Raw genomic sequence first — 12054 nt, forward strand, 5'->3', positions numbered from 1 at the left:
GAGGACAGATGACAGGTAAGAGAGGGATACAGGAAGAATTCCTTATAAAAAATAGTGAGTTTTGAATTACCTTGAAAAATGTCAAGGGTTCACCATCCTAATAAAATGGAAAATACACTCAAGGTACTAGAAGCGACAAGTGCAGAGACCCAGCAGGAGGAACCAGAGCCTTGGGTAAGTAGAGCTAAGTATCTGATCCATTCAGACTGTTTCCTTCCCAGCACCCCCTTCCCACCTTCCTCATCTACCTTCCACAAACACTGGATCTATGAGGATCCTGCAATAGTAATATGCCAGGCCCCAAGGGCACAATGATATGCCTTCCATCCACCCTTAAAAGCAATGTGACTAGTGCCCTAGCAGACATAAGGACTAGATCCTTCAGAAGAAGAGAGTAGGAAGACTTTATCTTGGATCTTGGGAGCAGGAAGAGGTGGTGTTGAGCAAAAGGCTGACCCTGTGCAATTGAACCTAAAACCATGATCCCTTATTGTTACCTTCAACCCAGGCTCACTCATCTTGATGGGAGAGGGGAGAAGTCCATTCATGAATACCATGGAAGTAGAACAAACTATCCATGTTCAGATCGAATTGTCTACTTCAGATTGTGTCAAGATTATGATTTCTGTTAGAATCTTGTATTTTTAGATGTTTCCCCACTAGCATGCTCATCATGAGTCAGTCCCATATGCCTGGGTCTGTCAGTAATGGCAGAGGACTTCTTGACCTAGCTTGTTAACATCTAGTATTTTCTTATCACAAAGATTCCTGGCTAATCTCAGTCTGAAGTGAGGGGGTGGATAAGAAGAATCACCAATACTTTTAAAGTATCATTTAGTAACTCCCTTCATCATCAAAGGGTCAAAATCATTTCCCAAGTGCAGTCTCACTTCCGGTTCACCAAAGTTAGGGTTCATCTATCTGTTATGCCTTGGAAGGAAGGTTACATATCCTCAGGCTTTTCAGAAACCTATCATCAGTTCTGCCTCCCTGACTAGAACACATGTCTGCCTTCTGGAGAGAAAGGAAATGCCATGGTACCTCAAAAAATGGACCCAGCCATCCCGCTGGGATCTGCCCATGCTCCCCGCCAGTTGATTGCTTGTGCAAACACATGAGTCCTGGTGTGTCTGTAAAGACCCCACAGAGCTCGCCCTCTGGAAAACATTTACTAGCCCAGTACATCAATTGGTCCTATAAAAAACAAGGCAAAACAAAACAAAAAATTTTTCATCCTGAATGAGCAAGAGTAAATCAAGGTATCTTCAGATCTCTTCGGAGCTTGAAATAGCTTCTAGCCTCAGGAGGTAAATGAGCTTGCAGTGGAGTGCCTTGATTCTTCTGGTCCAGGTCTCAAGATAGAGACAGAAAAAGGTAACTTGGATTGTAGGTGACATCAGGGAGGCCTCTGTTTTGCAGTGAACCATAACCTCCTGGAGCCATTGTAACTTCCATAAAGGTAGTGGATGGCACATACCCAGTAGGTTTAAATTACATTTAAATTGTAGGTGAAATGACTCTAAAGCAAGGGTCACAAAACCCTAAGGTCCTTGGGAGAAAAATCAGTTACCACAGTGAACAGAAGGGAGCAGACAGGGGAGGAGAGGCCTGAGGGTGACTGACAGAGCTGATCAGCACACACTTGTTCTGAGGAAGCAGCTTCCACTCAGCTCCCCCCAGTTGCCACTGTATGGAAAACTGGGACCTGTCATGGCCCGTTCCATTTATTTTTCTAAAGAAGTAAAAAAAAAAAAAATCCAGATTTTTGTTTAAAATTCTTACTTTTTAAAATGGTGAAGACCATTCATATTTTTAAAATACTGTGTAGACCAAGATGGTGCAAATAGAACCTGTCTTCACAGAATTGAGCCTATTGGCCCCTTTATGTAACTTCTGCCTAAAGAAATCGAACATTTTCATGTGTGATTCCCTGAAATCCCCTGATAGTTCTAATGAATATGCAGACATAGCCTTGCTTCTAGTTAGGGTAACAGATTACCCTGTGAAGAGTCATACAGGTGGTCTCCTGAGTTTGTCCCATGGAATGTTGACTTATAGTTGTTTAATATGGACGAGGAGCAGCTACAGAAAGCCACAGCATATGAAGGAACACCTGTCTGAAGATAGTTCATTTTGGTGGTGTTTTGCATACCAAGTTCATTCTGATGTGATCATTTACTGGAGATGAATTAAACCTGCATTGGCAAATAAGCTTCATCTCAATCTTCACTGAGGCTTTGTCTCAGTGCTCACTAAGTCATCCTGGTGACTGCCTCAATCCTGAGCCATATCTACTATCAGTTGAGTGCTATAGTTGATTATAGATGTCTGTTACCTGGCAACCAGAAGTACCTGACTGGATCCCCATAAATCTTAAAACAGTCTTTCTTTCCATCTTTAACTCTCAAGGCCAATAGGATATAGGGATAAATCAATCAGGCTAATCCAGGGATCCCTGTTTAATAAGGAAAGAATTCTTGAGCAATGTGTAAGCTGAAAAATACAGCATTAAGGGACAGCTGTTCATTTTTAAAGTATTTTATTCTGATTAATTATGAAAGTCGACAGTGAAATTTTACAGACAATTTGGAAAGCAAAGAAAATTTTAAAGAAAATTAAAATCACTAATTTAATTATCATGCAATCTCCATTAATATTTTGTTCATTCCTTAAATCATTTTTTACTTTCTTGGTTTTTCCTATAGTCACAGAAGCAGCCAACAAAGGTAGGCAGCCAGGGGATCCTTCAAAGGATCTGCTTTTCCATTCCTGCTGTGTGTGTGTGTTTGTGTGTGTGTGTGTGTGTGTGTGTGTGTGTGTGTGTGCATGCATGCACGTGCACACATGCTTGTGCACTGTGTTTCATGTTCTACAGGTTCCAGAAAAAGATGGGTCAGTGTCTTGGAAAATAATTATGCTCTAGCCTCTTTGCATTGGTTCAGTCTATTTCTGTTTTCTTCTATTCCCTTGGCCACTGTCAAATGCATCCCTGAGTGTCACCTCAAGCACTCCCTCCTTCATGACATCTTTCTTGGTGTTCCCACAGCATGAAGAGAATACAGGAGCTCCAGCTCGTGGTGGAGTTGGGATGAAATCTGGAGCTGGGATGAAATCTGGAGCTGTGATAGGCTCCAGAACCTGTGCTCTGACCTCATCACTCAATGACCCCTTTTTTATACCTACTTTATAGTTAACCAAACTCAAATTTGGAGAGGCTTAGCATCTTCCTTGAGATCACTGTTCTGTTAAGCTGGTGTAAGGCCATAACCACATACAAACAGTCCAAGTCTGGGCCCTTTTCTGGACACAGGGAAACAAGGAACATAGCACATATGACAAGAAAAATAGAGGAGACGAGTAGCAACAGGGGAGAGAATCACTTGCTGCCTGGCTCCATGGGCTGATTCTGCTTGGAGGGCTGCCGGAATTTCACTCCTTGCCAATCATTCTTAGAACTAGAGTTTGGTGTGGGGTGGGGTACAAAGAACCATGGGTAGGTTGAAAGTTAATTCCTAGATCATATTACCTGAAAAGGAATACATTGGCCAGCTTGAAATATTTGCAAGGATAAAAGAAATGGGATTTTTCTGTCATCTCTGATGAGTGAAATAGTTTTCCATTACAAAATGATGAGTGAAATAATTTTAGGAAGGTCACTTTTAACTCCATATTAAGAAGAACTTCCTCAAGTCAACACATCTACAAAGTAAAAGATTTGTTGCTAGACATGGAAGGTCAGAATTATGCTCAGATTTAGTCCTATAAGATATTACAGTTTGGTAGAGGATTAAGAAATGGGAAAAGAATTCAATTTATGATGAAATTATCATGTTCAGTAAGAAAAATACAGATACTAACTATGGAAGATCAACAGATCAATGACTGTGGAAGGTCACCATTTCCTAGAGGGGTGTAGGAAGAGGCCACCACATTTCTATGGTGGAGGGAGCATTTGAACTGGTATGAACAACTAGGGTACTATGGACATCTGGAAATGGACAGAAGAGTGTTGAACATTCAAGGTGGGATTCAACTGCAGTCCACCATGATCAAGATCCCAGGGATTTAGACAAGATAGAAGTCCTTTTTTGCACAGCAGTCCAACTCTGGTATGGTGACTCCACATCCCTTCCATCTTCTTGCTATATAATTCTTAGCACCACTTTTACCTCAGGTAACCAGTGAACTATTCCAGGTCCCACCTCCCTGTCTGCCTTCTACAAAGCAGGAGAGAAAGGAGGAGATGTGGAAGGTCTCTAGACAACACTATGGTGGTTGTATATATTACTTTTTATTTGTTTGTGTTGGTCAAAACTTACCTAAGCACATATAATTGTAAAGGGAGGTAGAAAAAGTAATCAGGGAGTTGTTATTAAGGGAAGAAAGGGAATTAAGAAATAATTAGCAGTCTATTTTAGTTCGTTTTGTATTGCTATACTATGTATCTAAGACTGAATAAATTACAAAAAAAAAGTTTATTTCTCTCATGATTCTGGAAGCTGGGAATCCAAAATCAGGCGACACATATAGGGTGGGTTTGTGCTGCTTTAACTCATGACATAAAGGGAAGGACAAGTGGGCGCATGTGATAGAGGTAAAACATGAGGACTGGATATTCTTTATAAGATAATTTGTTCTCTTGGTAACTAATCCAGCCCTGCAAGAGTGAGAACTCACTCTTGCAGTTAACCTATGCACAAGAGCTCCACCCATGACTCAAGTACTCTCACTAGGTTGTACCTCCCAACACTGTCACATGGAAGAATGAAGGTTCCCAACAAGTGGGTTTTGGTAGGACAGACTCAAATCATAGCATGTCTGCCACTGAGCTTCAAGGGAAGTGCCTGTGGGAATTGCAGGTCAATTGGTATGTTCCATGAAATGCTACCCCCATCTGCTTTTGAGAAAGGGTGACAAAGTAGAGATTATATTCTCTATCTGCTGGGCTTTGTCGTGGGAAGACAGGCATCAACTGGTGGCCCTTTTGAGGGTTGTCTTTGCTAAAGAAAGCTGCCTCCTCATTGTAGGCCTCATCTCTGGTGAATCAGCATGGGGCTGTCAAGGTCCTGCCTCTCCACCTGACTTAGGACAGCTCTGAAGAGTCATCTTCAATAGCTCTTCTTCTGTTGGGCCTGCATGGAAGTTCATCTGCCTCTATCCAATCCTACTTCCATTTCTCCCCTTCCACAGCTGCAGAAAAATATCCCTAAACAAACTTCCTGTTTGATAATCTCTGACCCAGAGACCATTTCCTGACAAAACCCATCTGGAACAATTACCAAACCAATCTAATTGGTTTTATGTGAGCATGGAGTGTTTAAAGGGGAAAGGAAAAAAGTAAGGAATGAATTGTAGCCTTGGGTACAGAGTCTGAACTGTCACATGTGGACTTGATGCCACAGGCCCTTGTGAACAGGTTCTACAAGATGAATTGTAGGTAAGAAAGGAGGTCAGCAAGCCAGTTAGGATACCAGGGCCATACCCCAGATTCAAGATAACGAACAACTAACAGGGACTCTGCCAATGCAGAAGACAGGACAGGTCACTCATGTAGAATCAGCAGACTGACCAGTTGACTGTGTAAAGTAAAGGAGAGGAAGAGTAAAAGATGAAGTCTGGTTTTGACACCTGACGATTGGGATGATGAGGACAGTCTGGTAGAGATCCTGATTTAGGAAGCAAAGTTATATTCCATTTTGGATCAGTTGGAGTTGGGAATCTAAAGGAAATCTAGGTGAAGATGTCTGGCAGGCGATTGAAATGGGGATGTGGAATTTATTAGAGGGGTTTAGATAGAAATATTTACTTGAGAATCATCTAGAGGTGTAAAAATTTAAGTCACAATTTAAGATAAAATAATTTAAGTGGCAATTTCAATTTCTTCCTCTGTTTGTGGTACTGGGAATTGAACCCAGGGCTGCTCTACCACTTAACTATATCCCCAGTTGCTTTTATTTTTTATTTGAGGCGGGGTCTTGCTAAATTTTCAAGGCTGATCTTGAATTTGCAATCCTCCTGCCTCAGCTTCCTGAGTAACTGGGATTGCAGGCGCGGTCCATGGCATCCAGAGAAAAGGAATGGAAGGGAAAGGTGGTGGAGAGAGGAGACTGAAGACATTGGGAGAAAATATGGAATAAATGCAACAAGGAGCCACACGACAAGGTGCACACTGTATGCTGGGATTACTGACTGCAGCACTGAGTATTTTGTTGGTCCCAAGAAGAGAATTTAGAAAGAGAAGGTGAATCAGATCTTCCTGAAGTAGCCATGATTCCAACTGATATGAAATTAACAGTGGAATTTCATAAAGGACAACTGAAAACCTAATTGTCAACAAACCTGGGGATTTTACTAGAATCTATGGAAAAATTTTTGAGAGAAACTGGAATGTCCACACTTGAAGAAAATTTGACAATATCTCAGTGTAGCAAAATAATGATTTTAAAAAAGTAACATTTACTTCCATTACTATGAGCACAATTGCATTTTCTTGAGACCAAAGCTGAAATTACAAGTATTTTGGCATTCCAGGAACAAGAAATGAGAATGACATTCCCGTACTTATTACAAGCCAATTTTGATTTATCAGCAGACTAGCTGTTTATCAATAACATCACAATAGCTCTCCACAGAAAAAATATTATTCTTGGGTCACTACGACAAAAAAGCAGACGGGTGGCATATGGTGGAACACAAAGAAAGTCATAACTGTTCTTGAGTCTCCAAATTACATTCTCAGTGGCACACAAAGGAGAGGTGAGATGCTTAAGACATTTCATCAGACATTTAGTATTTTGAGAGATATGAGCTGAACAGAGGAAATAAAAGGAGGCAGAATAGGCAGAACAGCAGGGCACAATGTGGTGTCTCTAGCTGCATTTCTGTGAGTTCTCAGAGAGCGGACAGCCTCTATTTTTTCTTTCTTTCTTTTTTTTTTTAATGATGTCTTGCCTGAAGGCATAAATGGAATGAAAAAATAATGTTTTCTTTGTTAAAATTGAAAAAAAAATTCCAATACAGCCTTATACTCAAATGTTTATATGAGACCACACACTCAGATGAAAGGAGAGAAGTGTAGTCAATTCAGTCCACTTTGCTTTGTTCTCAGGACATATACCCAGCCGATAGAGGCCCAAACAGCATAGAAGACTGTTACTGTTTTACAGATGAATGAGGTTCAGATGAATATCCCTGTAAGAAATCCTTTGACTACCTGAGTCTGTATGATTTCCAGTTACCCAGAAAGGCAAACAATTTATATATCCATAAATGGCCAACACTTACATTAGTAGATTATTACAAATATTTTGCAATATAGATGATCTCTTTGGTTAATTTGCCTGCAATATTTTCATTTTGTTTTATTTTGTGGTGCTAGGGATCAAACCCAAGTTTTCTTTTATGCTAGGTGAATGCTCTACCACTAATCTAATCCTAGTCCACCTGCAATATTTTGATAGTTAACTAAGTAACTTTGCAATTTGTCTGGTTAGAAAGTCTTGTATATATTTACTTTTATTACAGGAGAGAGATATTTTTAACTCCTAGCACAGAATGTGATCTACATAGAAACTGAACACCTTACATGAAAAGTGATTGACAACTAAAAAATCATGGTGAAATCTTGCTTTTGAAAAGAGCTTTGTTTTTGTTTTTTGTTTTTACCATGGAACAATTAAACTCAGGAAGCATCTTGTTTAGTCAGCTTTATGGTGCTGTGACCTAAAGACCTGACCAGAACAACAGTCAAGGAGCAAAAATTTGTCTGGGGGCTCACGGTTTCAGAGGTCTTAGTACATAGAAGTCTGGCTCCATTTCCCAGGGCTTGAAGTGAGGTTGAACATCATGGGGAAAAGTGTGGCAGAGGGAAGCTGCTCACATGAAGATCAGGAAGCAGAAAGAGAGGTCTCTACTAGCCAGATACACATATAAACCCCAAAGCCATGTCCCAATTCGCATCTCCTCCAGCCATACCCTACCACTTCAGTTACCAGTTAATCCTTATCAGGGAATTAAAAGACTGATCGGGTTAAGATTCCCACAACCCAATCATTTCTCTTCTTGCAGTGTCTCGCATGTGAACTTTCTGGGGGACACCACATCTAAACCATAACACATCCCTAGCAGAATAATTCTAACCCCAGAAAATACTCTCCCTGCTTTCAAATATGAGGTAGTATGAGGGGTTGGGCCTGCTTCCATGACCACTGTCCGGCATGAGAGGCTGTTGTGTAGAATGTGTTGTGGAACTAACCCTTGTCCTGGAACCATTTTAGAGAAAGGGAGAAGTGGAGTACTAGAAACTTACTTGGGGGAGGGTGTCAAGATTTTTTTCAGAGTGTTTTTGAGCCATAGTGATTTAAAAATGAGGTAGGTCAGACTTACAAATATGACTTTTTAAAAAGTGGTCAGAGAAAGTTGGCTTGGGTCTACTAGCAGATGAGCTTGGCTTTAACTTTATTTTTGCGGTTTTGATTTCCTTCTCTATTTGGGGGTTTTATATTTGAGATGCTTATAACTGGGGAAGGTACAGAAGAAATTCAATAGCCTTCCCAGCCAGTGGTTCACCCACACTTGCTGGCATTTGATGAAATGTCTAATGTGAATGTTTCTGGCAAGAAATGCTGCCTGGTGTCTTTCTGGTCCTGAAATGGATCAATGCAATTGTTCTATAATAGACTTCTGAACAATTCTCTCACTTGTTCCTGTTGCCTAATGAGGAAGAGATATTGAACTGGAAATGCAAGCAACTTGCCTCAAAATCATACTTTTTTTCTACTGGGGATGATAAGCCATGTTGGATATCAAATGCAGATATCATGTTTGAGAAGAGAGGTGGTCAATTTTCTTTTCTTTCTTGCTTTCTCTCTAAATCTCTTTCTAGATCTTAATTTTCTTTTTTTTTGTATTCTAGAATTGAGTAATGCTTCACTCCATAAAATAGAATGAGTGTTCCTCAAGGTAGTCAATTTTCTGATAACTATGTACATATTTTACTTATGTTTATAAATTTAAGAATCACAAATATATATCCAATTGATATATAGGAAATGATAAACTTCTCACTAAGTTTTAATTGCAGCCTTCGTTGACATCACAACTCAGAGTCTAGAAGTTTTCTGCTTTGCTATTAAATAAAAGCCGTGTATGAATGAGTGCCCCAAGATGTGTGTTGGTTATAAAACTTAGTCTGAATATGGGATCCCTAGATGGCATGGAAATTATATGCATATGCATATATATTATATTAATACCTATTTGAATAAATAATTTGCTTTAGGATATAACCCTCAGACATGGTAGAAGCTTGGGGCTATTAGAAGAAATTTACTCTTCTTCAGGAGCCGCTGGCTGCTGCAGAGGAAGGAGGTGAGTCACCTGTGTTCCTGAAGGTTTTCAAGGAAGCGGGGGCTGCTGGACAGGAACCTGATTGCAGAGTGATCAAATGGAGAAAAGGCTCATTTAAGCTCTGTATGTGCACACTGGTTAGTTTTCAGTGGTCTCAGATGTGTATGCCTAATGACACTTGAATCTGCTTGATACAAGTCAATTTTATAAGAATAAGGGGCTGTGATTTTGTTCAAATGAGTACTGATGCAATTTCAAAGCTTGCATGGATTGAAGATCTAAAAAGTTAGAAGAACCAGAGTTGTTTGTGCTCTTACAGCAATGTTTTCCCCCTTGATCTCTATAATACTGCACATGGCTTTATTGCCTTCATTTCATTTTTGCTCTAATTTTCTTGTTAGTTTATTTGTTTACTTACTTATAGTTAGCCTTCTCCAGTAGGTTGTAAGTCCATGAGAACAAAGACTTTACTTGCCTTGTTCATTGATATACCCCCTTATTGAAGCTCTTCTCCCCGGAATTGCTTGCACCTATTAATGACCATGAACATTTGACCTAGCTGTAGCCCATATATATCAAGCCTAAGTCCACCGATGACATGGTATGGGAATGTTTTTACTTTCTTGCTTTAAACCATAGCAGTGAATACTACAAAGTTTGTGTGTATGTACATATTCGAACAAATAAATTGCTTTGGTTTGGATGTGTGTCATTTTATTTTTGTACCTTGTACCTTGTTCTTTACCTATTTTTGTTGACTTTGTTCCCCATTAGCTTGAGGATTTCATCAGTGGTTTAAAATGTATCTTGATGACGTCTCCTGGCACCCAGCAGAGAATATGCTTTGAAATAGCAAGTATTTAATCATCTCAACAATCTCTTAGGAAGAGATTTAAGAAAAGGCACCTATCTCACTGTCCTGACTTCAATTAACAGAACTGAGCCGGGGTGAGACTGGGGCCACAAGGAATAGACTGTCATCCCAAAGGAAAATGGAGTTCAGAGCAGTGTGTGACATATTTCTTATTTTATTCTGAGTTTTATTAGTACTAGTTAAATGACTAGATGCTCTCATTGAAAATGTCCTAAATAACCAAGAAAATTCTACTGTTTTTGCTGAATAAATTTTTGCATTCTCTGTTTTAGGTGAAGAATGAAGAACACTAGCTTCAGATAAAGAACTTCCATAGATGGTAATGACTCCTTTTTTTTTTTCTCTTTTACTTGTAATTTAGGTGCACAGAATGGTGTTAATCATAATCCTCAGTTCTTGATTATCCTATCATTAGTCCTTTGGTCTTTTGTGTACATGTGTATTAACTTATTTACCTAATTATTTGCTTAAAATTGTATAAGAAATACCCATGAATCTACCATTTGATAGGATAATTAGAATGTGGGCAGTGACTAGCAATTCCTACATATGTCTTTTCTATCATGTCCTTGTCCACCCCCCATAACTACTACCCTGACTCTTGTCATGATCATTTCATTGTCATTTGAAAACATTCTCATATCTTTTACCTATTCTTAATGTATCATTTTGTTTTAGTTGTTCAAACATTATAGAAAGAATGTTGACATTCTATATATAATCTTTTGGGACTTATGTTTTTCTTCTTGATATTATATTTCTATAATTCATCTATAACTACTTTATTAATTTCAACTGCTGTTAGATATAGACCATAATTTGTTGCTTCATTTCCAACCTCAGGAGCATTTAAGTTGTTTCTAGTATTTGCTATATGATAGTGTTTCTGAAAATATCCTTGTGTATGTTTCTTGGTGTACAAATGCAAGAATTTCTTTAGGGTTTACATCAAGGAGTGTAATTGCTTACTCATGGGGCATGCTAATACTTAACTCCTTCCTTCAGTGATTGTACCACTTCTAATTTTTAATTTCAATAACTTGCTAAACTGTCAAAATGTCCAGGCATTTAATTATGGATTTATTATAGAACAACAAATTGAAAAAGTAAGATAGAATTTTGACATTACCTAATTGAAACTGTTCAATTTACAGTGAAGAACAATAATGCATTAGACAGGTGAAATGAATTACTCAAAGTCATAGAAACAACATGTTCAGATGCAACCCAAAAAGTTTATGTAAGAACAAACATCTTCTATTTCTCAAATAGATAGTGTTTTGTGATTAATAATAAGACTTCAATTTTTTAGGAGAAGGAGATTAGGGCCTAAGAAAATAAAACAATAAACAACAAAGGAGTTATCCTGATATAAACTTGAATTTATTTGAAGCATAGTTTCCCATTAGCTCATATTACCTTGTGGAGTTAATCTTATTGATTACAAAAAAAAGTCATTTCCCAGTTTCCAAGTTCCTAGACAATGAACTTTAATCCCCCTATTGGAGTTCTTCTCCCCAGAATTGCTCGCATCCATGTGATCTAGTTGTATTAAGCCTAAGTCCATTGATAATATGGTGTGGGAATGGTTTTACTTCCTTGCTTTAAAAAGGACATATGTGACTGACTAGAACGATCCTTCCACCTCCTTATCGGCTTGAATATATATGTGATGTCTGGAGCTGCAACAAGCAACCTATAAACCCAAGGAAGGTCAAGAGAATCATAGAAATGTAGGGCCTAATGTCTTTGGATCACTGAACTAGCATCAGAAATCACATGCTTCCAGACTTCTTAGTAAGAAAAATAAAGCTCTTTCTGTTAAAGCTATA

This window comes from Sciurus carolinensis, chromosome 3 (genome assembly GCF_902686445.1).
Source record: "Sciurus carolinensis chromosome 3, mSciCar1.2, whole genome shotgun sequence".
NCBI lineage: Eukaryota > Metazoa > Chordata > Mammalia > Rodentia > Sciuridae > Sciurus > Sciurus carolinensis.